The sequence below is a fragment of the Heterocephalus glaber genome, unplaced genomic scaffold (assembly GCF_053883595.1).
Source record: "Heterocephalus glaber isolate CG9 unplaced genomic scaffold, H.glaber_assembly_v1.0 deba00001497, whole genome shotgun sequence".
NCBI lineage: Eukaryota > Metazoa > Chordata > Mammalia > Rodentia > Bathyergidae > Heterocephalus > Heterocephalus glaber.
Genome location: NW_028258320.1, coordinates 1,877,389 through 1,903,360, shown reverse-complemented (window position 1 = coordinate 1,903,360; position 25,972 = coordinate 1,877,389). Strand labels below are relative to the sequence as shown.

At 36.6% G+C, this 25,972-nt stretch overlaps 1 protein-coding gene and 1 pseudogene across 3 annotated transcripts in view; one reads left to right on the top strand and one right to left on the bottom strand.

The window, feature by feature from the left end:
- The window catches only part of Zfand3 (zinc finger AN1-type containing 3), a 308,517-nt gene that overhangs the window by 98,610 nt on the left and 183,935 nt on the right, over nt 1-25,972 (bottom strand). The window lies entirely within an intron of this gene.
- Nucleotides 7,250-8,254, top strand: LOC106009525 (manganese-dependent ADP-ribose/CDP-alcohol diphosphatase pseudogene; annotated as a pseudogene).

Below are 25,972 nucleotides of genomic sequence, written 5' to 3'. Positions count from 1 at the left end.
TGGGTATAGTATTTCAGTTTTGCTAAACAAAAAAAGCTCTGGGGGTAAGTTGTAAAACTACGTGCATATACTTAATATTACTGATGTAGAGAGGCTTCCAGGCCACCATACCACCCCCTCCCCCTGCACACAAGAGGTAAGCCACTCCCAGCGCCCAGGAGGAGGCTTCCAGGCCGCCTTACCACCCCTTCCCTCTACACCCCTCCCCCTATGCTGTCAAAATGAGAGGACATGAAAACAAGTCTCAAAACTAGACTTCCAGATCACCTAAAGCAACCCAAAAGGGAAACGAGATGGAACAATCTGATACTCAACCACCTGGACTCCCTGAACTGGCAACAAAAGAGGACCTGGAAAAAATGAAATCAGAAATGATTTCTCAAATAACAGCAGAGATTGTGCCCATAGTGCAAGACATGATTAATAAATCTAGAGAAGACACAGACAAAAAAAACAGAGGAGCTGGGGAACATGATGGAATCCCAACATAGGAAACAAATGCAATCCAAAAAACAGATACAAACAGATTTCCAGGAGATTAAAAACTCCATTGAAAGTCTACACAGCACAATGAGCCAAGGTGAGGACAGAATTTCAGACAGAGAAGATAAGATTGCAATTAGTGAACAGGAAAAGAAAAATTTCGTTAAAATTGTAAGGGACCATGAGAAAGATCCAGCAGCTACTAGACAATGCAAAGAAGAATAACATAAGACTGATTGGAATCAATGAAGAAAGAGGAGAGAGTTGGCAGAAAAATTGGCAGAAAACTTTCCAAGCAGGAGGAAAGAACTTGGCATACAGATAAGTGAGGCAAATAGAACTCCAACTAGCCTTGATCAAAAAAAAATCTACACATAGGCATATAATTGTTAAGATTCCAGAAACCCAACAGAAGAACAAAATTCTACAAGCAGTTAGAGAAAAGAAAATCACATACAAAGGGAAGCCCATCAGAATCACAGCAGACTTCTCAACGCAAACCCTCAAGGCTAGAAGAGCTTGGAGTGATGTATTTCAAGCCCTAAAGGAAAACAGCCTCCAACCCAGAACGATGTACCCCGCAAAACTATCTTTCAAAATTGATGGAGAAATAAGATACTTTCATGACAAAGAGCACCTTAGGAACTTCAGGAATACCAAACCAACCCTCCAAAAAACTCTAGCCAATATCTTAGGAAAAGACAATGAGGATCACCTCAGGAAGCCCAGTAGAATTAATCTGTTGGGTGCGACAAGAAATTAAACGCAAAGGGGGAGAATCCAACAAAAAGAAAAAGTGATGACAGTGATAAGTCAATACATATCTGTACCGGCTATTAATCATCATCTTATGTCTACTTTTTAACTGGGTTGTCTATTAATGAGTTGTAAGAGTTCTTTATATATTCTGGTCTTAAGTTATAATGTATTATAAATATGGTCTGTTTAAGGACTACTTTTCATTTTCTTAACGATGTCATTTAAAGTTCTAAATTTTGATGGACTCTGATTTATAAATTTTTCTTTTATACATCATGTTTTTTGTATCCTAGGAAATTCTTGCCTACCCTAAATTCATGAACATTTTCCCTTATAATTTCTTCGTAAAAGTTTTATAGTTTTAGTCTTTCATATTTAGGTTCATAGATTCTTTCAAGTTATTTTTATGTGTGGAAATAAAGAGTTGAGGTTAATTTTTTACACATGGATACCAGGTGTTCTAGTACCATTTGCTGAAAACACTATCTTTTCCTCTGCTCTTGAATTGAGTTTATGTTCTATACAATGTTAATGTTAAATAATCTTTCAAAACTCAGTGGACCATATATGTGTGGTTCTAGTTCTAGATTCTGTTTTATTCCATTGATCTATATGTCTTTCCTTAAACCAACAATGCCTTGATTACTGTAGCTTTAGAGGAAGTCTTAAAATTAGGTAATAAATGTCTTCCAACAATGTTTTTTGTTTTTGTTTTGTTCTGTTTTACTTTTCTAGGTCCTTTGTACTCCTACATAACTTTTAAATTTCAATATCCAATTCTTCTTTTATAGCAAGTATACACAGACCTCAATTTTTATTTTTATCTTGTGTTTTCTAATCCTGCTAAATTCAAATACAAGTTCTAGGGGCTCCTAGAGATTTCTTAGTATTTTCTCCATAGATGTTAATTTCATCTACATATAGAGATTTTACTTCTACCTTGCCAATCATATGCTAATTGTCTTTTTATTACCAGACTATTTTAGTTTGGGCCTCTGTTTCAAAGTTTAATGGACAGATGAAGACTAGGCATATCTGCCCCTGTTCCCCACCTTAGGGAGAAAGCATTGTATCTTTTCCATTCATATAAGGCGTTTTTGCTGGAAGTATGGACCACATGGCTTATCTGTTGAGAAGGTTCTGTTCTACTTCTAGTCTGATAGCTTTTACCATGAACAGCTGTAGAATTTAGTCCAATACTTTTTCTGCAACTACTGACAGGGTCATATGGCTTTTTCCTTTCCTCTGTTAAAATGATAACTGATGGGGGTGGATCTTCCAATGCTGAACCAACACTCCCATCCCTATAATAAAACAACTTTCTACATACTACCAGATCTGACTTTTAACAGTTTGTTTTGTTAAACAAATTTTTATCTATGTTCATATTTTTTTCTTCTATTATCTTTATCCAGTTTTAGTATTAGCACAATGTTGATTTCCTAAAATGAGGGGGGAAGTGTTTCTTCTTTCTTCTGCTTTAAATGTTTGATACAATTTGTCAGTTAAAATGTATATGAGCCTGTTGTTGTCATACAGGTAAGTTTTCAAGCTAGGAATATGCTTTCTTTATAGGTGCTATTCAAATTTTATATTTTGTCCAGAGTCAGTTTCATTAATTTGTCTTCCAAGGTACTTCTTAGAAGTTGTCAAATTTATTTCAAAAAAGATTTTTGTAATATGCTTTCTATATCCTTTTAAATTCTGTAAAATCTGTGGTAAATATCCTCTAAATTTTCATACTGGAATTTTAAAAATGTGTAACTGTTATTGTGTAACAGGAAGAAAAGGTCTAAAGGAGTAGGGGAAGTGGGAGGGGTAGGGGAAAGGAAAGAAGGGAAAATAAAAAATATGAGAAAAGAAAAAAAATGGAAAGAAAGTTGGTTTTTTTGTTATTGTTGTTTGGTACCGGGGATCAAACTCAGGTCCCTGCGCTTGCGCAGCAGGCAGTGAAACCACTGAGTTAAATCCCCAGCCCCGAAAGAAAGTTTTTGTAAGTAGGGAAGGGTGGAGGGGGTGAAGGGAGGGCAGGGGAAGGGGAAAAAAATAAGAACCAAGATACATCATGTAAAGGTACAAGATCCCAGTGATGGATGTAACTGTATTTTATACCTAAAATGTACCAATAAACTTAATGGAAAAAATATATTACTTATGCATATACTTAGGCAATCTTAAAATGCTAAGTTCCAAGTTAAATGAATTTTACCAAAATTTAAAAACATATATAATGTATTACAATTTTTAAGAAAAGGTGTATATAGAAGAATAGTCACTGGGGCCAGGGATTTAGCTCAGTGGTTCCACTGCCTGCCTCGCAAGCGCAAGGACCTGAATTCGATCTCCGGTACCAAAAGAAGAATAGTCACTGAATCCTTTTCTGTAACAATGTTAACAACCAAAATGTCCCTTACCAGATGAGGTGGATGTGGGAGGAAAGTGGGGGGAGGAGTGAAAAACACAAGCTTATAAAGCACTATGTGCAATATGCTATTTGTGTAAAAATAATTTTTGAAAGTTTTAAAAGAATTTTTAGCCATTTTCCTCCCCAAAAAGTCTCAACAGAGATGCATCAGAAGTTCAAGAATAGTAATATCCAGGTGAGGGACTTTGAAAGAGGAATACTGTTTTCTATATATAGGTCATGACTGACTTTTATTTAAACAGTATGTACTTATTTACAAAATTACTAAAAACAAAGCACAGAAAATATGACAAGTAGTCATTTGTCCCATCACTTGGATGAACTAATTTCAATATTTGTTGTATTTGCATATGTGCACAATATCTGTGTATTACTAGTAAAGCCATGGTGCTATCATGAATCTGGAGTATTTCCTTGTAGGCTATGCATTTCTACCTGAATTATCGTGTGCTAGAGAGGGTTTTAAATTTATATAAATGGTACTGTACTGCACGTCTCACATTATTACTAATTTTTCCTTAATGTTAGCTTTTGCATACATCCATGCTAACATATATTTAATTTACTCATTTTCAACTTCTAAATATTCAATTTCATGAATGTCATACTCCCTTTGTACCTCCTTTTGAGGTAAATCCCTGAGAGATTTCAATAATCCCTGACCAAGTTAAGAGTGAAAATGTGTACAGAAAAACAAATGTGTACAGAAAAGGTTAAAGAGGGAAAGGGTGGCCAATTAGATGGCATCCCATGACTGTATGTTTTGCCTATGGGCAATTTTAACCTTTAAGTTTCTAGGAGTTGTTAACATCTCACAAAACTCTGAGATTTTATATAAGATCTTGTTAGAGCATGTCATTCTTCTGAAATAATCTTCAGAGTGTTCTAAGACTGTCCCTTAGTAAGAAAGATTTTTTGATTTGCTTGGTTTCCAACCTGGGTCCCTTCACCTCTCCTTGGGCAACCCGATGGTCCCTGCTCCTGGGAGGTCTCCATATTGGTGCTGAACTTAGTGCAGACACCTGATTGGCATGGCGCACTTCAACCTAGAACTCCTGGACTCAAGCGATCCTCCCACTTCAGCCTCCCAAGTAGTTGGGACTACAGGCACATAGCACTATGCCTGGCAGGAAGAAGATTCTTTTAAGAGTGGTAAGATACAAAGTTTTAAAGGAAGACCTCTGTGCTTTTATTTTATTTAACAAAATACAAAGGAACATCGAGAGGAAGATTCCACTGGCAAACTCCTTTAGGACAGGATTTCTCAAACTTGTGAAATAACAATTCTGGACCATGGACAATATAACCTGTTGATGCCAGATTCAGAAATCTGATTCAGGCCTTACTGCAACCTATCTTACATAAAACAACCTATCATATAAAAACAAAATCAAATCTATTCATTTTAACCTTTATGGTTCTACTTTTACTTTTAATTTAATTTACTTTAAATTTAAAAGCAAGAGCAGTGAGATCTCAGTTGGCTTAAGCTTCAAAGCAAGCAAATTTAAACCAAGTTGTTCAAACCAGCAACTTCCAGACAGCAACGCCCCAAAGAAAGTACAGAGAAATACACTGAGCTCCTTTCTGGTGTGCCTTGTTTCCAAGACTTTTGAATCTAGAATAACAACTAAAACACAAAAGTAGTATTATTGGCAAAGACAAATGACTATGGAGGTCTGTTGACACTGACACCAAAGAGGTACAGGTGACAATTCTAAATTTTCTAAGTCATGCCAAAAACTTATGTTTCCTCCTCTTAAAATAAAAATTAAGGCATCAGATGGGGAAAATGACTTGCAGTTGACCACTCTGATTTGGAGATCTTTAGAGACCTTGCCTCAGAATACCCTTAGAGGCCTAGTGTGAACCTTGCCATCTGAAAATATCCCATCTTATTAACAATTTCTCTTACAGATTATTTTCAAATCCAAATAGAAGGGTGTATTTGTTTGTTTTACTTGGTAAGATTCATTTAAAGTTTATACATTTAAAAATATCCATATCAAATAAAGGCATGAGCCCTTTCATAAAGAGAAATGGACCAACATACTGAGAACAATCTACATTGCATATTATCACCTCAGCCTCTATTATACAGGGGAGAAGAAAAATTTGTCAACAGACTAGAGGGAACAAAGATCTGTAGCAGAGCTACTTCTACTCTTGGGGGTCGGTCCTCAAAGCTGCAGTGGCAAAGAAAAAGACAGGACAAGGTACAAAAAACCGGCAGACTGGACCCACTGGTTAATTCATGAAGACCTACCTGAAGCCCTCCTCCCCCCACCAAGCACAAACTCCCTTGAAGCAGTTGCCATGAACCTGTCTCTTCTTTGGCCCTTGGGCTGATCAGCTCATACCCTTCCACACAACTCTCTCACAGACAGTACACAGCAACATCGTGTGAAGGAAAAGTCACCCCCTGCAAGAGAAGATTAAGGATGTGCAGTCTGGGAAATTAATCTTTGTTTCACCCAACTTTGTAGTAAACATTCAAGTATACACTGGGGTTGTGATCAGTTATTCATGCCTGGTAAACAGGCGGTCACTTGGCTGCTCTGCAGAATAGCTAGAAGGGTGCCAGGAGCAATGCTACATAATTTTAGGGAAAAGCCATTTGATTAGGCCTAGTTCTCCTGCCTACAGGCCAGCTATGGCATCTCGAGACATAATTCCATTTTGGCCCCCAGTCACAACTGAGACCTCAATGATACAGTGATGCTGTGATGCTGTAGGACAAGATTACACGGGCTGAAGACATCCCGGGAGGAACCAAATCTTCATCTACTCAGTTCCTCATTGTTCTTGGATTGTTACACTTTGTTTATCCCGATGTGCTGAAGTCTCTGCAAGTCATTTGTTACATCTGTTTCTCCCGATGGACGGTAAACTGGGGGCTTTTGTCTTTGCTGCCCAGAGCAGCACTGATCAGGCCCAAAGCTCAGCTTCTTCTTAAAGTCTCATTTTTTCTACCTTTCCTGTATAATTTAATTTGCCTTGTGCTGCCGTGGCTTGCAGGAGACTAGGACTTACGGAAGAGGTTCTAATAACGTCCCCTTTCCCTGTTCCCTACAAAAGGGAGCATGAGAACATAACCTATACACCCACTTTTCAGAATGACAAACAGATTCTTAGGTGAGACAGTCCTCACCCTAATTAAGGAATATTAGCAATGGCTCTGTGCCCTTTGTGGGCATGCTGTGTGGCACCATTCCAATGAAAGTTCTACTGGGTCCCCTAATCTGAGTGTGGTAAATTGTTGCCTCTGTCTACATTAAAGCATACATATCTTTTTCCTGTCAGCTGATGCCTTTCAATTTCATTGTCAACAAAACTCAACTTCACAGTCAATGCAGATGATGAAAAAATTTTAGTTATTCCAGCATTCATCTTTAGAATGCGATTGGGCTTGCTCTGCTCTGCTTGGGGGAGTCATGTGGTTTCCTAGCTGGCTGTCAGGAGGGCTGGCCGAGGACCCAGCATGCAGGGGCTACAGAGCAGAAGTAATTATGGCTTCAGTGATTAATGAACTGGGGCATCTATCTATCTAAAGTATCTAAAGTACAATGAACACTTTATTTAGAAACCTGTTTGGAAGTTATGGCTGAAAAGTCCAATCTTGGGACTCCAAGTGACAGGTGGCTCTTCTGCTTTGGAGTTATAGCAGATATTCAATATGCTGATTTAGAAGATGAATACAATTTCCAAAGAAACAGGCAGAGGTACTACAGGCATAGTCTTTTTCACTTAAAGGATGCCACTGAAGACTGGAATAAATACCATGCACTGCTGTGTCTTTCACCTTGGAGATATCATTGATCACTATAATGCACAGTATAAAACATAGAAAAATCCCTATAACTTGTTAAGAACAAATTTCAGATGCTTAAAGTTTCAGTTCATCACACACAGGGAAGCCATGAATTCTATAACTTTAGTAAAGACCATTTAACAAACTCTAGACTTAACACTCAGCTTTAGAAGACCAGTTTATACCTCATTCCAAGACCTTGCCTTCAGAGACTTATTATGCTTATCATGTTGTACCATTCTCTAAATTTGGTTCACATTACATGCTGCTTTACAACTTAAGTGTCTTGGGCATAAATGAGTCTTCTCCAAAATACCAGCAGTGTATGAAGATATCGGGGGAGGACAATCTAAATATGGAATTGAATGATCCTCAAGGACAATCTGAGCCCCAGTTTGTCCAGTTTAATAGAGGATTTAACCAAGACCAGCTGAACTGGTTGAATGATGTCCTTACGTTCTCTGACACAAACCAAGAAAAGGTAGTGGTGGTGAACCATCTCCCCATTAACCCAGAAGCCTCTCACAATGTGTGCTTGGCCCGGAACTACAGAAACACCCTGGCAGTTATTTGGTCTCACAAGTGTGTGGTATGTTTCTTTCCTGGTCCCAATCATGACGGCAGCTACTGTGAGGATCCTTTTATGTGCATCATGTTGTCTAGAAGGACTTATTAAAACAGCTCTGGACAGCAAAGCTTTTGGTACAGTTCATGTCTATCCTGACAAAATGATGCTGAAAAGGTGAGGCAGAGCTCCAGACAAAATTATGAATTAGGAGGAATTCCATTTTTAGTCTGACTAACTTTGCCTTTATAGAAAGAGAATGACTTTAGGGCCTGGGATTTAACTCAGTGATTTTGCCGCCTGTTGCGCAAGCTCAAGGTCCTGAGTTTGATCCCTGGTACCAAAAAAAAAAAGAAAGAGAATGACTTTGTTTCGTGCTTGTCCCAACCACACAAAAAGGAAAACAAAACAAATCCACTTTTTTTCAACCTCATTGTTTAGTATTCTGCTTGCCTAACACATACAAATATATATACATACATACACACACACAAGGGTGGGTGGGTGGTTATACTGCTTGTTGAACAAGTACCACCACACATTTATTAAAACCAAAAATCTAATACGAACTTAAAACTTTATAAATTCAGCTGTGTATCACTGTAACATACCTCAAATTCTTCTTGGTGTCAAGAAAATATTAGGCCAAATTAAAGGAAAATTTAAGTTTTTATACTTAGTGAAGGTTACAAATGCCTTCTATAACTTACATATGATAATTTGAGTTCTTCCTTTTCTGTATGTTTCCTTTTTACTTCTTTCTCTTGCCTAATTTCTCTAGCTAATGTTTCAAGTACTATGCTGAACAGAAGAGGTGAGAGTGGACATCCTTGTCTTGTTCCTGATGTTAGGGGGAAATGCTTTTAGTTTTTCCCTATTTAGTATGACGCTGGCTATTGGTTTCTTATAAATAGCTTTTATTCAGGTATGGTCCTTCTATACCTGTTTTCTTCAGGGTTGGTTTTTTTTTTTTAATCATGAAGGGGTGGTGGATTTTTGTCAAAAGCCTTTTCTGCATGTGTTGATATAGTCATGTGGTTTTTTACCTTAGTTCTGTCTATGTGATGTATTACATTTATTGACTTATGTATGTTGAACCTTCTGTGCATCTCTAATCATGACGTATGACTTCTTTGATAACATGCTGCATCCTATTTGCTAATATCTTGTTGAGAATATTTGCATCTATGTTCACTAAAGAGATAAGCCTATAGTTGTTTTAGTTGGGTCTTTATCTGGTTTTGGGATCAGGATGACACTGGCTTTCATAAATGGGTCTGGAAGCACTTCATCCCTTTCCATTTCTTTGAAAAGCTTGAGTAGTATTGTTGATACGGTGGATCCTTGACTTACGAATTCAATTTGTTCCCAAGGGCTGGTTGTAACACAAGCTGGTCAGCTGCCTTCAAAGTCTCTCTCCTGTATAATTTTGAGCCAGACTTTCTTCCAGGCAGATCTCGGTGCCCTTAGAGAGACATTGGCCCAGGATTTCTCAATTAACCCTAAACAGGAAAGGATATTGTAATGTTCCTTCCAGAACTTTTAAAGGGTTAAATCTGTATCTGAGACCATCTGGAAGAACAAGCAGTTGGCATTTGGATCATAACTCAAGACTCTGTTTCTAAGTTAAAACTAAAATTCCAGTCATAACCCAAATTGTATGTCAAGCCAGTCGTAACTCGAGGATCCACTGTATAAAATTCTTAAAGGTTTTAGAGAATTCAGCAGTGAATCCATCAGTTCCTGGGCTTTTTTTAGTTGGTAGATTCTTTATTATTATGTCAGTTTCACTGCTTGTTATTGGATTGTTAAGCATACTTATATCTTCCTGAGTTAGTTTTGGTAGTTTGTATATTAAGCACAATCTTTGACCAGTAAGTGATCAACTCAAGGATGGTGTAGAGATTACTATCATTATTTCAGGGGATTTTTGCAAATTCAGTAGAGAAAGTCGCTTAGAGGTTTTCTCTCTCATTAATACTGAGAGGATGCCACCCTGGATATAGGCACAGTCTTCCATACCACCAAGGATGAATGTGACATTATCTTAAAGTCCAGCTTTCTGGGAATTCCCCCTCCCACCTACCCTGGTAGGAGCAGGAAAACTGTTCAGTCAGCATTTGATCATAGGCTGTGCTTAAACTCTTTCAGTCCTAAGATGTCCACATTTGCTGATGGACGTACACGTGACGCAGAGAATGCTTTCAAGTCTAATCCATATTCTGCTCTGATTGAGACTGTATGGATACAACCTACTGCATGCACACAGCTTTTCATACCCCAAAGGATGAGTGTGATCCCAGGAGGGCCCTTTCCAGCTGTATATTCCTTGGTTTTGTTAAATTTCTGACTACTCTTTTCACTTGGTGCTTCTAGTGAGTGTATCACAGAGTTGCCCTTTCCTTCTCAACTGCTCCATTATTTTCAACACTGTCCTTAGTCTTTAACCTTTGTTCCAAATAAAACCAAGTCTTTGGGGACAGGATTTCTCCTGACCCCCACCAATGCATAACCTCTATTGCCACACAGGTGCTGAGTGAGAATAGTAGGTGCCCTGCCCTGACTGACATCCTGGTTCATCTGGCCTTACCCTTCCTGGTGTAGAACCTCTGCCCTGTGAACCTGCACCCTACAACCAAGGTAGAGAAAGGGCAATATGGGGGCCCTGTATTTTGACCTGGGAACTTGCATCCTACAACCAACATGGAAAGGGGGTAACAAGGGGCCCAGTACTTTGATGGGGGTTTGGGGAATGTTGCTCTATAACTGGTGACCAGGTCAAGGGAAAAAGCCTCAGTCCTCATAGCAAGGACTCTGTACCTGCCCAGAATAGCACTTCTACAGCATGGAGCTGCAGGCACTGCTGGCAGCCAGTCCTCCTGGAGTGAAACTGTACCCCTAAACCCAAAGCTGGCGCCTGTAACAAGGGGTGGGGGAATCCTCATATTCCTGGCTGGATATTAATCTGAAATGCCACAGGCTTTTGCTGTTCTTATCAAAATTTACTAGACTTTCTTGAATAAGATTTCTCCATTTTCTGCTTGTCCTTAAGACAATTTCCAGAGACATCTGTTTTACGTTCAATAATTTTCACTACATGGTTGTTTCACTGGGAAGAAGGTCCACCAAGCTCCATGCATCAGCATTCCAGAAACTTTCAACCCAAATTCTATTTCTGGAAAATTAAAACATGGATATGTGATGACAGAACCTGCACTTTTCCTAGATTAGTATTTGTGTGCTCTGTACTTGAAACAGTACAGTTTATATTATTGGAAAAGAAAATGTAGAAAATTGTGCTAATGAGGAACTCTCACATACCAGTTAAGCAATATAAATTTAATATTTTGTCTATGCCTAAAATAAATATTGATAACTCAGAATGTGGGTACATAAGAAAATGTATGACCCTATCCCTCTTTGAAGATTTTTAAGGGTTTCGAAGGTAAAATACACAATCACTTAAATGCTGCATGTACATGCCTGGCCATGTACCATCTTGGTTGCTTAGAAACCATGAGGCATGGCCTGAATAAGCAAAATTGGAGCAGGAGAAGGAAGGAATACTCTGTTAAACAGAGGTTCAGAGAAAAATGCTGTGGCTGTGATTATATATTTTGAAAATGAGACTGCAAAGTAAACAAACATAATGGGAGGTTTAGGATGTCACATGTAAAGATGTCTCCTCAAGCAAAAGCACTTTCTTATTGCCCTGGCGTTACATACTTTTAACTTGATTACTGTTCACCAAAGAAAAGGAAATTTAATGTATGTACAAAATTTCTACAATCCCATGCATCAAAGTGGCAAAAACCCACCAAGAAAGAAAAGCTGACCTACATTTATGAGTCCCAAAGGTCAACATGAAATCAATCTTTCACAGGATTTTTATAAAAACTTAATTTCCACTCACTGCTGACTAATAGCATTAATTAGACGTAAGGCAACCAGTAACAACCTTATACATTTAATAGGAAATTTCAAATCTGATGTAAATGACCCACAAAGAATATACTGTCTCCTTTCACACAAAGAAGTCATTTGCTTGGATTGGTTCTAGTTTATATAATTCTATGAATATTAATCATGATGTCTACTTTATCTAATGCAAAAAGTAGTCCTTGATAATTAGGTGAATGCAATTTCTGATTACTGGTAGTCATCATGAATCGCAATGCTCTCAGAAAATATACATGTAGCTAGGTTTAAGCGTACACTAAAACACAATTAAAATAAAAAACTCCAAGAACAAGCAGCTAAAGCAAGGATTATTTTTACCATTTTCTGTTCTATTACTTCTGAAAAGCAGAGGGATAAAATAATTCTGAAAGTTGCCAGTGGCTCTACTGCCTGTAGGGGATAAGAAAATTACTTTAGAAACCAACGAGAAACATCACATAACATTCAAAAATTCTTGAGCATAGTCTCTGAGATTTTTATGGTTCATTTGTCTATGAGCTACAAATCTTGGGAGACTTAAACAATTTTCAAACAAGGATCATTTTCCTGGCATACAAAGATCAAATAAAAGAAAGGAAGGACTGATCGCATAAAAAGCGTAGCGTCCCCCCCGCCCCCGCCTGTATGTTCTAAAGGTAAACAGAGAAACCTAAATATGACTTCTTTGCTGATAATAGTGCTGTTTCCTCCACACTATCCAAATTTCCACTTAACATTTCTTGATGAACAGTCAGAATTTCCTGAGAAAATGTACTAATTCCTTGAAAATATTCTCTTCTATTCAATCTAATTCTAGGGCGACAGAGGTTCTACTTCAGGTCTGACTTTCTGTTGAGTTACTAGGTAAGACCACCAATGGGCCCAGCACATAGTAAACCCAAGCCAATAAATGAGAGTTGCCATCCTCATCCTTATCCTGCAGACAACCCCTAGACACAGATGTCAAAGGGCCTTCACCTCATTTCTAATGATATTTATCTTCCATTCCACTTCAGCTAACAACTCCCAAGGCAATAATAACCTGACCCTCAGGACCAAAAACAACACATTTCAGAAATCTTCACCTCACCCTCTTTTTTCCCCCTCCATAGTTTGCACTTCTTTCCTTTATTCCCAACTATATTTGCTTTTCTTCCCTAGTCCCCCTCAAGTGATTAGCATCTTCTTACTCTTACTTCCTCATTTTTCACCTAGCCTAAATTTTTATAATCTATTATTTGATTACTGGCACCAAACTCCAATTCTCTTGCAACCTTGTCTTCTGTTTCACAGGCTCTATAAGCAACCCGTACCCCAAATCTGTATCAAACCTACTGTATGTTCCTAATCTGGACTGCCAAATTCTGTTAGAAAGACATACAACAGGGTGGACTAGGGCCATTTCAAGCCAATCAGCTCCCTGTCCATTATCGTTCATTTCTTCTGCTTGACACATAGCCATGCTAAAGTACATCCCAATGGCACATGTTGAAAAACCAAAAGCCCTCTTTTGATCCCTGGCCCAAGAGCTATTAGACTCTTTCCTTCTATACACAAGACTACGAAGACATATATTCCAATAAAATCAAAGTAAGTACTGTCTACATGACAAGGATTAACAACACAAAATAATACCACCACCTGTTCAATAACTGATTGATTACCAAGGGTCAAAGTCTGTGGCTACTGGTTTATTTCCATAATGACAAAGAAGGGGCTCACGGAGATGAGAAAACAGGCTCACAGATACAGGCTTACTTAAATAATATAGCTTAAAAGTGGTAGAAACAAAAAGGATACATCCCCGGAAAGCAAGTATGTATTGAAATAATAACATAGGGAAGTTATTTCCTTAAAGCATTTATAAGATTTATAAGAACTGAAATTCTTCAATGTGAGAAACATTTGGTAACACTGATGAAGAGAGATAAACCAACTAAATCAGTGCCCAGTACAATATATAAGGGTTGGCTTTAGGTCAATTTAACAATAAATATTAAGTTCTGCTACTGAGGTTATTTTTCTTCAAGAATTCAAGATTCTAAATTGTAATGTGTCTTATTAATTTAGTACTGGGGGGGGTACCAGGGATGAACTCAGGGCCCTGTGCTTACAAGGCAGGCGCAGTGCCACTGAGCTAAATCCCCAGCCCAATTTAGTCTTTCTTTACAGTGTAACATACAGTTTCAACATTAAATTTACAAATTAAACCCAGTACCAAAAATAATTTACAAATTAAATATAGTTCATTATATACTACTTTCCTAAAAGAACTCTTTTTTGGGACTGTGTAAAAACAACTGTATCAAATTATATGTCATAAATGTAAAATACATATAATTTGACAGTAAGCCACAATGCTTGTTGGTCTCTCAATGCAAGTCCTCCTTTAAAAAATGGCTAGTTCAACTTTTTAAAAAATGACTAGTAGAGCCATTCCAATTCTACTTTGAGAACCACTGTTTAGAAGGGACGGTTCTTCATATAACAGAAGTGTCCCATTTGGGGAGAAGACTGATTGCCAGCTTTTGACAATCTTTTTTTCCTTCTTCCTTCTGGTTTTATTTTACACTGAATTTTAAACCACACTGGAAAAATGATTTTACTTATTTTTAGTTACACTGGTCAAGAACCATTAAAAACACACTACATATTTTTCAAGATAACAACACAGCAAACAAATAATGTGCTCCCTCTGCTGGCTTTTCAGAACTTATTCCTCAGATGTTCCTTACATCTTGAACTAGAAATGCAAAATATATTTTTTCTAATAAAATAACTGCAGAAGGGTGGCATGTTCCACAATAATAGACTGGGTAGCCTTTCAGTAAAGCAAAGGTCTACTAATCAATAAGAATGGGCTTTCTTGGGTTATTTTCTTATACTTTAATATGCTCATTTTCCACACAGGCTTGGGTAGAGGTGGAAAAGGTAAGAGGTTCAGACAAAAAGAAGACAATAGTTTGTTTCACTAAATAAAAACATTTATGCAACTTGGAAAATCTGAGTACACAAAAAGATGAAACTGTACATAAAATGCTAAATATAAAACACAACAGGTAAATTTAAAAAGAAAAATCAATGCTTCTGTAAATTTGCTTTTTCACATCTCAAAAGAGAAAAAAATATTAGAAAACTGATGCACAAGCTAGATAATATTCTTCTATTAGAAACTATACTATTAAATTCCTACAATGTTAAGTCCTCTGAATCAGTAAAAAGTATCTTTTTAGGGACCAGAGATTTAGCTCAGTGGTTTCGCCGCCTGCTGTGCAAGCGCAAGGACCCAAGTTCGATCTCCGGTACCAAAAAAATAAAAATAAAAGTATCTTTTCAAACAAACAAAACAAAAACCACTGCTTGTTTAAACATATAAACTGTTAATCTGGGAGGCAATGGCAATAACCATTAGGTGAACAGCATTATAGTTTTACAGAGATGTTCTGTGATTGACTAAGCCAGTGGTGGAGAACCTATGGCACACGTGACACCGTGGGCTGTCCATTACCACTGAAAGCTCTAAAAGGTTTGCCATCACTGGATTAACCGGTGAAAGGCTTCAAGGAAGAACAAGAAAATATACCTGCTTCTTTGTTATTAGTAATAATGATAAATAAAAGGATTTTCCACTCATGGCACAGATGTTAATTGTGTAGTGAGTACACTGCCTTGTAAGCATTACCAAAGAAAACAAAGTGCAGATTAGCACACAAAATTCAGTGCAAATAGAGAAATGTGAGTAAATGAAAGGGTGAATAATCTTTCTAGAAAGGCCCGGATTACTGTTTAAACTATGAGCTGTCAGTCACATGCTGTTCTAATTACCTGGGGAAGAAGCCCGTAGACCATTCCTGTGAGCCCCACACAAATGACTAGCTTGATCTCACAATAGAGCAACCAGGAAAACACTGCATGGAACATAGTTCCATTAACTGTATCAAACAAGTGGCTGGTACAATGACATCAATTATGGCTAGAAAACATTTCAACTTGAGTTAACAGCAGAAAGGCCAACTTTCTACCTTTTTAAAAAAATAACAAAGATTGGCAAAGTCAGATTAGTGTTTTCTAGTAATGTATCAAGTTTAGGTTCCATAAAAAATAAATGAAAGCCAAGGCCTCTCATATCATATCATTTTTTTCATATTTAGTTCTCAGGTATTTAGCTCTTGGGTAAAGATTTATGTGCTGCCATTCAGGCTAGCGGTGTTAAAATTTTTCAGTTAGCAAGATTCTCTGTCTTTTCAAATAAATTTCTTAGTTTTATACCCAAATGACATTTTTGTGCCAAGGAAGTAACATAACAGCCTCCATATTAGCACTATTAAGGCTACACACATGCACTTTGCACAGTAGATTCACAGACACAAAACTAAGACATCCTTACTCTCTAGTGACTAGACTGAGTAAATAATAATATATTAAAGAACACACCTCTCAAATCAATGAAATCTGATTGTAAACAAATCTGCTTGGTTCTAGGTAAAACAAAACATGGCCACTACTTTGCAGGTACAGAAGCTAAATAAGGTCCAGGGACTCCTTTGAGGCTAAGCAACTTCTCTTACTTGCCTTTAACATCAGCTTTTTAAAAAGATGCAAAAGTGTATCAAATCCTTTTTTGAGGGATACCAGGGATTGAACTTGGGACCTTGCACTTGCAAGGCAGGCAGCAGAACCACTGAGCTAAATCTCTGGCCCTATCAAATGCTTTTTGACAACCTAGATCTCTGACTGCTCCAGTGCTTCAGTACATTTATTTAAGGGAATGATATACTTGGAGTTTTGTTCTCTTATATCCCTGCCCTGACACCTACAGCCTTTCCCATCATATTTCCATGACCACTGAGTAGAGCCCAAATTTCAGATACAGCTTGTCTCAAAGATGTCCTCTGCAAAGTCATTTCTATTGGTGAAATTTTTAAATAACTGATAGTCAATTACAAAATGATTATAATACCCTGTCCCTTTAGCCTTTGGATATTTATACCAATGCTAAGAAGATCTTCGAAGAATATTATCTTATGCTATAAAATGTAACATAACTGTTATACTGCTTCATTACAGTAATCTATCATAGGGCTGGGGATTTAGCTCAGTGGTTCCGTTGCCTGTCTCGCAAGTGCAAGGTCCCAAGTTCGACTCCCAGTACCAAAAAAACCCAAAACAAAACAATAAGCTATTATAGAATGTTCATGATACATCAAAATCATAGCATACAAAACTGTAAAGAGGGTGCCAATAATGTGAAAAACATGCATAACAAAGGAGATGGGTTAAATTGTGTTTAAAAAGTCTATATGGTTCTATTAAGCAATTAGGATTATCTAAATTAATCAAAAAAAGAAAAAAACCTTTTGAGGTAGTTGTATTATCTTCATTTACAGTTGGAAAAACTCAGGTTCTAATTTTTTTTTTTTTTTTTGTACTGGGGATCGAACTCGGGTCCTTGCGCTTACGCAGCAGGCAGCGAAACCACTGAGCTAAATCCTGGGCCCTCAGGTTCCAATTTTAAGAGAAAGGTTTTCAGATAGAGCCTGAATTGAGGACAGAACTAAGTGTGCTAAAGGGAGGTTGTTGTTTAAGAAGGGGAAGACAAGAAAAGGTGGGCCCAAGCTTAAGAGAGAGTCACTAATTAAAAGCTTAGGTGTAAGGCATAAAATAGGTCTACTGAAGAGCAGGAAAATGGCTTGATGAGAATGGGAGTTATGGGGGAAAAATCAAACTTTATTAATTATTGAGGTGGTAAGTTGGGGGTAAGGGGACAAAAGATGCAGTAAAATTCAGGTCTGTGATTATAGAGCAACCAAGCACCTTTAGAAAAACGAGAGGGAACAAAAAAGGATGCAAAAAATTGGTGGTAGCACTAAGAATGGAGAAAAACAAAAAACACTATGTAATGAAAGAGTGATTTGGATATGGAAAGATTCAGGTTCTATCCTAGATACTAGGTTCTTGAGGAGGAGAGAGTTCTCTCCATTGGCTCTAATCTTCATCCATCACACTTTCATTCAGATTACCCCATTTTAGTAAACTTTTGCTCCATTTATTGTCTTTCATTATAATTGTGATACATTTTGGTCCTACACTGTTTATAAACTCCAGAAGAAACTAAAATTGTTTTCATAGTCAATACTAATTGAACTACAGTTTTATTACATCCTGTTTACCAGTTTTTCTGGCATTTTTCTCCCTATCTGAAATTTTTTGTTTTGGAGGTTTTATCTTTGTTTCATCTCCATACTTGTCTTAACACAAACTTGCAAGTGTTGAGCTCTCTTCATTTTTGTTTGTATAAAAATATTTTCTTATTTCTGAAGAATATTTCCCTTGTGTTTGCATTTTAACCTTAAAATTATTTTCTTTATGCCCTTTTAGATATGCCATCCTACCACTTTCTAGATTGTTTCTGATTAAATCTCAGTTCTTAGTCTTATTGTTTTTTGGCATAAAAGGTGTCCTTTTGTCTAGACACTTTAGCTTTCACCCTAGCTTTATTATTTCACTTTAGCTTTATTATGATTGTCCCCAAATTCCCTATGTTCATACACAGTTTTACTATAATAAGCACTAGTATGGACTTCTCTGCATTTCCTTTTGTTGTTGTTGCTTTGTTTCTGTTTAAACAAACATCCCTTATTTTCTCATGGTTCTGGGGGCTGGGGAGTCTGAGGCCAGAGGGCCAGCATAGAAGAAATTCTCTATGTATTTCATATGTTTTGATGGCTAGAGCTATACAAATTACTCAAACTGCATCACAGTGGTGGGGGGGGGGGTTGGGGAAAATAAAGCATCCAGGGGCAGTTGAACAGTCTTACAGATGTATAATTGGTATACCAGATGGATTAAGAAAGAAAATAGAGCAAATATTACTATACGTGAAGAAATAATGGCTGGGAATTTTCCAAAACTACTGACATAAACTAAATTCCAGTCCAAGAAGTTCAGAGGACATGAAGCAAGATAAAGACTTCATGAGGAACAGACATATATGTGCATATGCACACATTCACACACCCTAGCCATTGCCTACTTAAAGTCTAAAGACCCAGGAAAAAGACAAAATCTTGAAGATAACTAGATGAAAAAAGAAATGCTGAAGAGTAAACTAACAATTACAGCAGACTTCTCATCAGAAACTATGACTATCAGAACAAAGTGGAGTGTGGTATGCTTAAAAGTGCTGAAAAGAAAAAGAAAGTCAACCTGTAAGTTATATGTTTCAAATATTAGTAAGAACTCAGGCAAAAGAAAAAAAAAGAGAACTTTATTGCCAGCAGAAATACATAACAAGAATGTTAAAGGAAGCTCTGAAGGCAGAAGGAATTTGCTATCAACTAGAAATATGCATCTATATACATGCAAATAAAGAGTAATATATATGGGATAAATTAAGGTAAATGTCAACTTTGTATTTTCCTTACTTGTATTTGCTCTGACAGGTGAGAGCTTAGAAATAAAAACAACATTTTATATGTTTATATCAGAAGTAAGTGTAAATGTAAGAATAATTTACTCTCCTCCTGGAAATACATGAGGATTTTTCTTACTTTATATTCTTAGCAACATTTCATTTCTTTATATCTCCCTGATAACTACAAATTGTAAGTATTTTTCATATGTTTATTTACCAGCTGGATATCCCCTTTTGTAAAGTGTCCAAATTTTTGCCTATTAACTTAGAGGTTGTTTTTTTTTTTAAGAAGGAATGCATAATCTATTAAATTAGTATTTAAGTGTTCTTTATATATTCTACATGTGAATCCTCTGTTGTTCTTTGAGAGAGTATACCAATTTCAAACAGAAATTCTATGTTGTTTTGTTGCTATTACACTCCTAAGAATATATTAAGAGGGAAGAAATCCCAAGGAAGACACTTCATTACCATCATTTTTTAAATGTTTTACTTATAGTATTTAGTAACAGTAACTGATCATAAAATAAAAATAAAGTCAGCAGGTAAAACTAAAATCGGAATTTCTAGTTTTCCTGCAATGAAGAGGCTAAAACTTTGTAAAACCAATTTACAAGATCACTGTTATCCTAGGCACCTTGAGGTCAACAGTCAGGAAAAGGGCTGACCTAACCTGCAATAGTTTGTGAATATATCTTGAAGGATGCATTTCAAAACTAGCTTTAAAAACTGTAATGATTTAAAAAGATAAATAAAGAATTCTGATTGAATTTTAATGTCTTTTCTATAAACTCTAATTTTATCAGGGTTTACAGTACAGAAAAAAACTAAAATAGCTATTCAGACCAATACCAAAGATTTGGGTCCTACTGATTTCCTATTTCCTCGATTAGCTATTAAATAAGGTTCAACCAAGACAGTCAAAAGAAAAATGTGGCGATGATTGGTTAAGATCATCCTCACTGAAAATACATCTAATCAGAGGTCACTAAAACAATTCCTTACAAGCAGAATACAGAGTTTAATTTGTCACAGACTATTCTATCCCATGTTTTCTTCACAAATAAAGGAAAACAGCAGGGCACACAGTTACACCCTACAGTGGAATTTTACATGGGATATCTGTATATGGACTCTATCCATGATAAACCATATGCCAGACAAAGGTCCAATAGCTTACCTACTTCAAGTCAAACTGAAAAGCAGCAACTTGGAATATACTACTAGTACATCAACTGGAGAGCTCAAGAGAGGTCAGGTCAGTAAGTGCATTCCATGCCACAACAGGACCTCAGGTCAGACACACTTGAGGTGCAATTAGATATCACCTTCAGAACCTAATCAAGTAGGCCAGCACTTGCCTGAGGAAACTGGAACAAGAACAACATCTCGACTAGACAATAAATGTACAAACATGTAAGTATGGAATATAGATTGCTATATACTCAAATTAGCAGTTAACTATGATGAAACAGTTAAAAACTAATCATGTAAGAGAACAAATTGTTAAATTGTAATATAGAAAATTGGTGTAATGTTTACTTAAAACCATCTTAATCATGTGTACCACACAGACATTTAGGTCCTACAAACTGCTCAAAATTCACAACAGAAGCTAGAAATGTGTGTTTTCTGATTCACAAATTTTCTTATCCTGTAAAAGTTTGCATACAAACTGTCTCTTTTTAGATTTAATTTCAGTAATAGGCACAAACTACAGAATAGAAAAAGGGAAGAAAATAAAGAACCTCAGCTTGTTCCTGGGACTGGTGGTCTCTCTGGGATATTAGCTAAAGGTGGACTTACACACCTCCAGAAAGTGAGAAACTGAAGACAATTCTAGACAATTCTAAACATTCTGAGAGCACTTCCCCTCAGTGGGATTTCTCTGTGGACTGGGACTGGGGCTCCCTGTGCTGTTTTGCTGAGTCACTCTTCCACTCTACCATGTCTCCTACCCTGTTAAAATATCTGGATTGGTTTCAAAGCCTCTGCTGAGAGCAACAGCCTTTTGTACAAATATTAATATTTTATACCTACCAAGGCAGCCGGCTGCGAAGAACAGTTTTTCTTCAAAAATTTGCTTTGATTCCTTGCGACTCTCTTGAAGCTACTGAAAGCTTGAAAAGTTATACACACACCGCTGGGTTTTTCAAGCCTTAGTATATTCATTAATATTTTATAGAGTTAATTCCAAGACAGCTAAACAATATATTCTATTAAACTGCTCTATTTAAAAAGGTACTTTTAGAAGGGCAAACTGCAGCCTAAAATACACTCACAAAAGGAAAAGTTAACCTTGAAAAGGGTACCTCCCTGTGCTAGTCAAAGCTCCTGTTCTGAGAAGGGCCTTAAAGATTGCATAAATCCAGCAAAGAGTTTCTGAACAAGAAAAGACTACCTATCAACAATGAAGCACTGAAGAGACTTGCTGAATTTATATTTGGATAAAATATTTTTAAAAGCAGGAGGTAGGATGACGAGGAGGAAAATCACTATAATCCACTCTCCTAACTGTCCCCTATCTTAAAGGACTAATAGTAAGGGATAACAGACCTTTGTATCCACACGACAGCGCTATTCTATGGGAGCTAATTGTTCACTATCCATTACTAGAGCCCATGTCCACAGACTGTAGACTCTTAAAAGACCTCTCTCCTGAAAGAGAGTAAGAATTTACTTAGTTCCAACAGGAAAAAAAAAAAATCAGTAAATCTTTATTTAGTAAACACTAAACAATTCAAAGACCTAGATCTAGACTTTTAGCTAGAATGAACTGGCTACTATGCTGGCGGGAACTAAAGCTAAATTTGCTTCCCAGAGTGTCATATCCTGAGGGTGATACCAAGATTAAGCCACATACATATACACTTATTTTATTACATTAATACCTATATCATAGATTAAAAAACCATTTTAAGTTCATCTGAACAGAAGTTCCAAATTACATAAATAATAAATGCTAACAAAATCCACAATACGATGTAGATCTTCAAGGCTAAGTAAGCATCCTTTAAGTCCTTTTATACAGTTACCAGGCATTTCCTGATGTCTTCTGTGGATAAATAAAGCCTCTGATCGCAATGCTAAAAGAGGGACCAAATGAATAAGTAGCCTCAGGACTTGGGACTGGAGAATCACAACTCATAAATAAAAATCATAAAAACAATTCATTAAGTATTAAACGGCTCAGTATAAATTGGATGAACGGTTGTTCAGAAAACAGAGAAAGAAGTTTCCTAGAAGACCTGGAGTTTGAGATAGGTCTCAAAAGGGATTGTTAATAATTTACAACTTAAGTAGAAGAATTTTTGTAATAGTTTTACTGATATAACTTGCATGCCCTAATCTTGCCCACTTGAAGTGTACGATTCAATAGTCCAATAATTTGAAGTACACTCAGAGTTGTTCAATCACCACAACAACCAATTCTAAAAGACATTCTTACCACCCCAAAAAGAACTTCCCATACACTTTAGCAGCAACCCCTTATTTTCTTCACCAACTCCCACTCCCAGGCTCAGGCAAATACCAATCTATTTTGTTTCTGTAGTTTATTCTGGAGATGATCTATGAAGGAAAACATACAATATATGGTCTCTTATGTCTTGTCACTTTCATGTAGCATGTTTTCAACATTTGGGTATGTCATAGTATGTATCAATGGTACATTCATTTTTACAGCTAAATAAAAATCCATTGTATGATAGACCAGCATTTGTTTAACCGGTCATGAAAGGCAGACATAGGGGCTGATGCTACCTTTTGACTACTATGAATAGCACTGGTAGGAATGTACTTGTTTAAGTGCCTGTTGTAAATTCTGGGAGGGTATATACCTAGTAGCATATACTAGATAAACAACAGGTTTTTGAAGAAAGAAATAGTGAACACAGTGATTTCTACAATTTGCTAATATCATTAACTTGTTTTAAAATTGACTTCTTCCTCCACTGATGCAGTAGTTGAAACTGTGATGAAAAGCATCAGAAACCAAACTGAGTAAAAGCAAATGTAAACACTACTTCAATTACTGAAAACTTTTTTAAAAGCTTTTTCTTGAATCCTTCTAATTTTTCTAGACAAATAATGACACTTTTCATGTGGATATGTGAACCTGCTCTTACATTTAGATATTTTCTTCTTGCCAAAATGAAATGTTTCCTCCTTGCCTAAGACAAAAAATTGGATTTATAAGCAGCACATTCCAGATTCTAAAACTTTTAAGTCTTCTTTTTAAATTGACAGATTAAAAATTGCATGTATTTATCACATAAAGTATGTTGTTTTGAAATATGTACATTCTGTGACATGGCTAACTTGAACTAATTAACATATGCATTCCTTTGTATATCTCAAATCTTGTTAAAATACAAAAACTTCCAAATTTTCAGGAAAATGTAAATAACAGTGGTAATACTTCAATCAAATCAACTATTTTCAATGAAAAGAGAAGTGTTTGCTTTAAAATACATTTTACACACATAGGCCTAGGTCCTTCTCTTATCTACTAAAGGTTTTCTGACTAAAAACTATCAGAAAGATCAAACCTTCCCTTTATTTGAATTCTCTTCTAATCACACTGATTCATAACTATTTGCTTAAAGGCATTACCAGTCCCTTTTACCCTTGTAAATTACAAGTTGAAGAATTAACAGAGGATAGTACATTCTCGTAGCAAATATAGTTTTACTTATTTGCAAAGAATATACGCAGTATATGCCCTTAAATCTAACCCCTTCCCAACACACACACACACACACACACACACACACACACACACACACACTCCAAAATTTAAACCTCTAGAGAAGCACTTATGTACATGTATGTAGAATGCATTCTAAGGCAGACATCTGTCTTTTCACTGGATACAGCAATAATAACTCAATCAAATCAACTAACAGTTATTAAGACATTCTGCTAACAATATAAAAGTTTTCGTATTTTTGTGGATATGTGAAACTGCTCTTGCATTTGGGTATTTTCTTCTTGCCAAAATGAAATGTTTTCTCCTTGCCTAAGACAAAAAGTTGAATTTACAAGCAGCACATTCTAGATTCTAATACTTTTAGGTATATGAAGTACTACATGTGTTAGCTCAAAAATAAAGCCAATGAAAGTAGATACATTGAGACAATTAGTGACAGAATTACACTAGAATTCTTCTCTTAGTCTAAGTCTTCCAATCAAGTTGTTTTGTGTCTTACAGTATGAAAATAATGGTAAACCTTACAGCCAAATATTAATAATTAGTAAAAATTATATATTTTACCTACTTGCTATTAGATAAAGTCTGCCCAAAAACCAGAGAGAGAGAGAGAAAAGCACACTAAGTAAAGGTTGTACACTTCGAACAAACCAAGTCTATATCCCATTAAAACTGGGACTAGGTGACCTGAGCAAGTCCCTTTAAAATTCTCTGGGCCTTTTCTTCATTTGAAAAAAATATTTTGAGGGGTAAGGTGGGGGGTCAGGATTAAATAAAGAACTTTCAAACTTAGTGTAGTGTCTGGAATGAATGGTAGATGTTGTTAATAAAAGACCTGCAAAGCAAAATACTGTCTTGTTTCTATAGTAAAGATCAGGTAAGAAGGAATAAGTGCCTTTCTAAATAGGGCCACCAGGAAGCTGCCAACAGTACCAGACAATTCAGCACAGTGATGACATTAGCTTCCTGTTGGTGGAGTAAAAGCAATTTTCTTTTTAGTTTTAAAAAGATTCGTGCCCCCTTTGGATAAAGGAAAAAGTATAGTAGATGCTGATTTTTAAAAGCAGGATATAATTTATAACAGAGCTTCTCAAACTTTAATGTGCAAATAACTTGAGGGTCTTGTTAAGATGCAGATTCTGAGCCGGGGATTTAGCTCAGTGGCACTGTGCCTGCCTTGCAAGTTCAAGGTCCTGAGTTCGATCCCCGGTAGCAAAAAAAAAAAAAAAAAGATGTAGATTTTTCGTGTTTAGTAGGTGGGGCAGGGTCTAAGATTGTGCACATCTAACAGACCCCAAGTGATAAGGATGTAGTAATACAGAGCACATACATTGAGTAATGAGAATTTATAGGATACTACATTTTTTTAAAAAAACAACAACAATAAAAATAACTTTGGTCATGATGTCAGATATCTGATCTTCAGCTCATTGAATGAGACTGGTGTTCACATCACTGTACGTCAGCTATGATGAATGTTGATGGTATGTTAAATATTGTACTCTCAGGGGCTGGGGATTTAGCTCAGTGGTGCCACTGCCTGCCTCATAAGCGCAAGGTCCTGAGTTCAATCCCCAGTACCAAAAAAAAAAAAAAAATTGTACCCTCTAACCCAACCTTTCTCTGCAAGGACACCACTGCACACAGTAGTGCTGGGTACCACTCCCCCTGCCTCACACTGAAGGTCTCAGAAAAGAGAAGTTCTTGTGGTTGAATGGAGAAATCAGGGACTGTGTTAGGCAGCCCTATGAAGTCAGGAAACCCAAGGTAGTAACACTGTCACCATTAATTTTGCCTTCAATGATGCATGCAATGAGTGAAGAACAAAGGTATGAATTCTACCATCACTAATGTTTCAACTATGT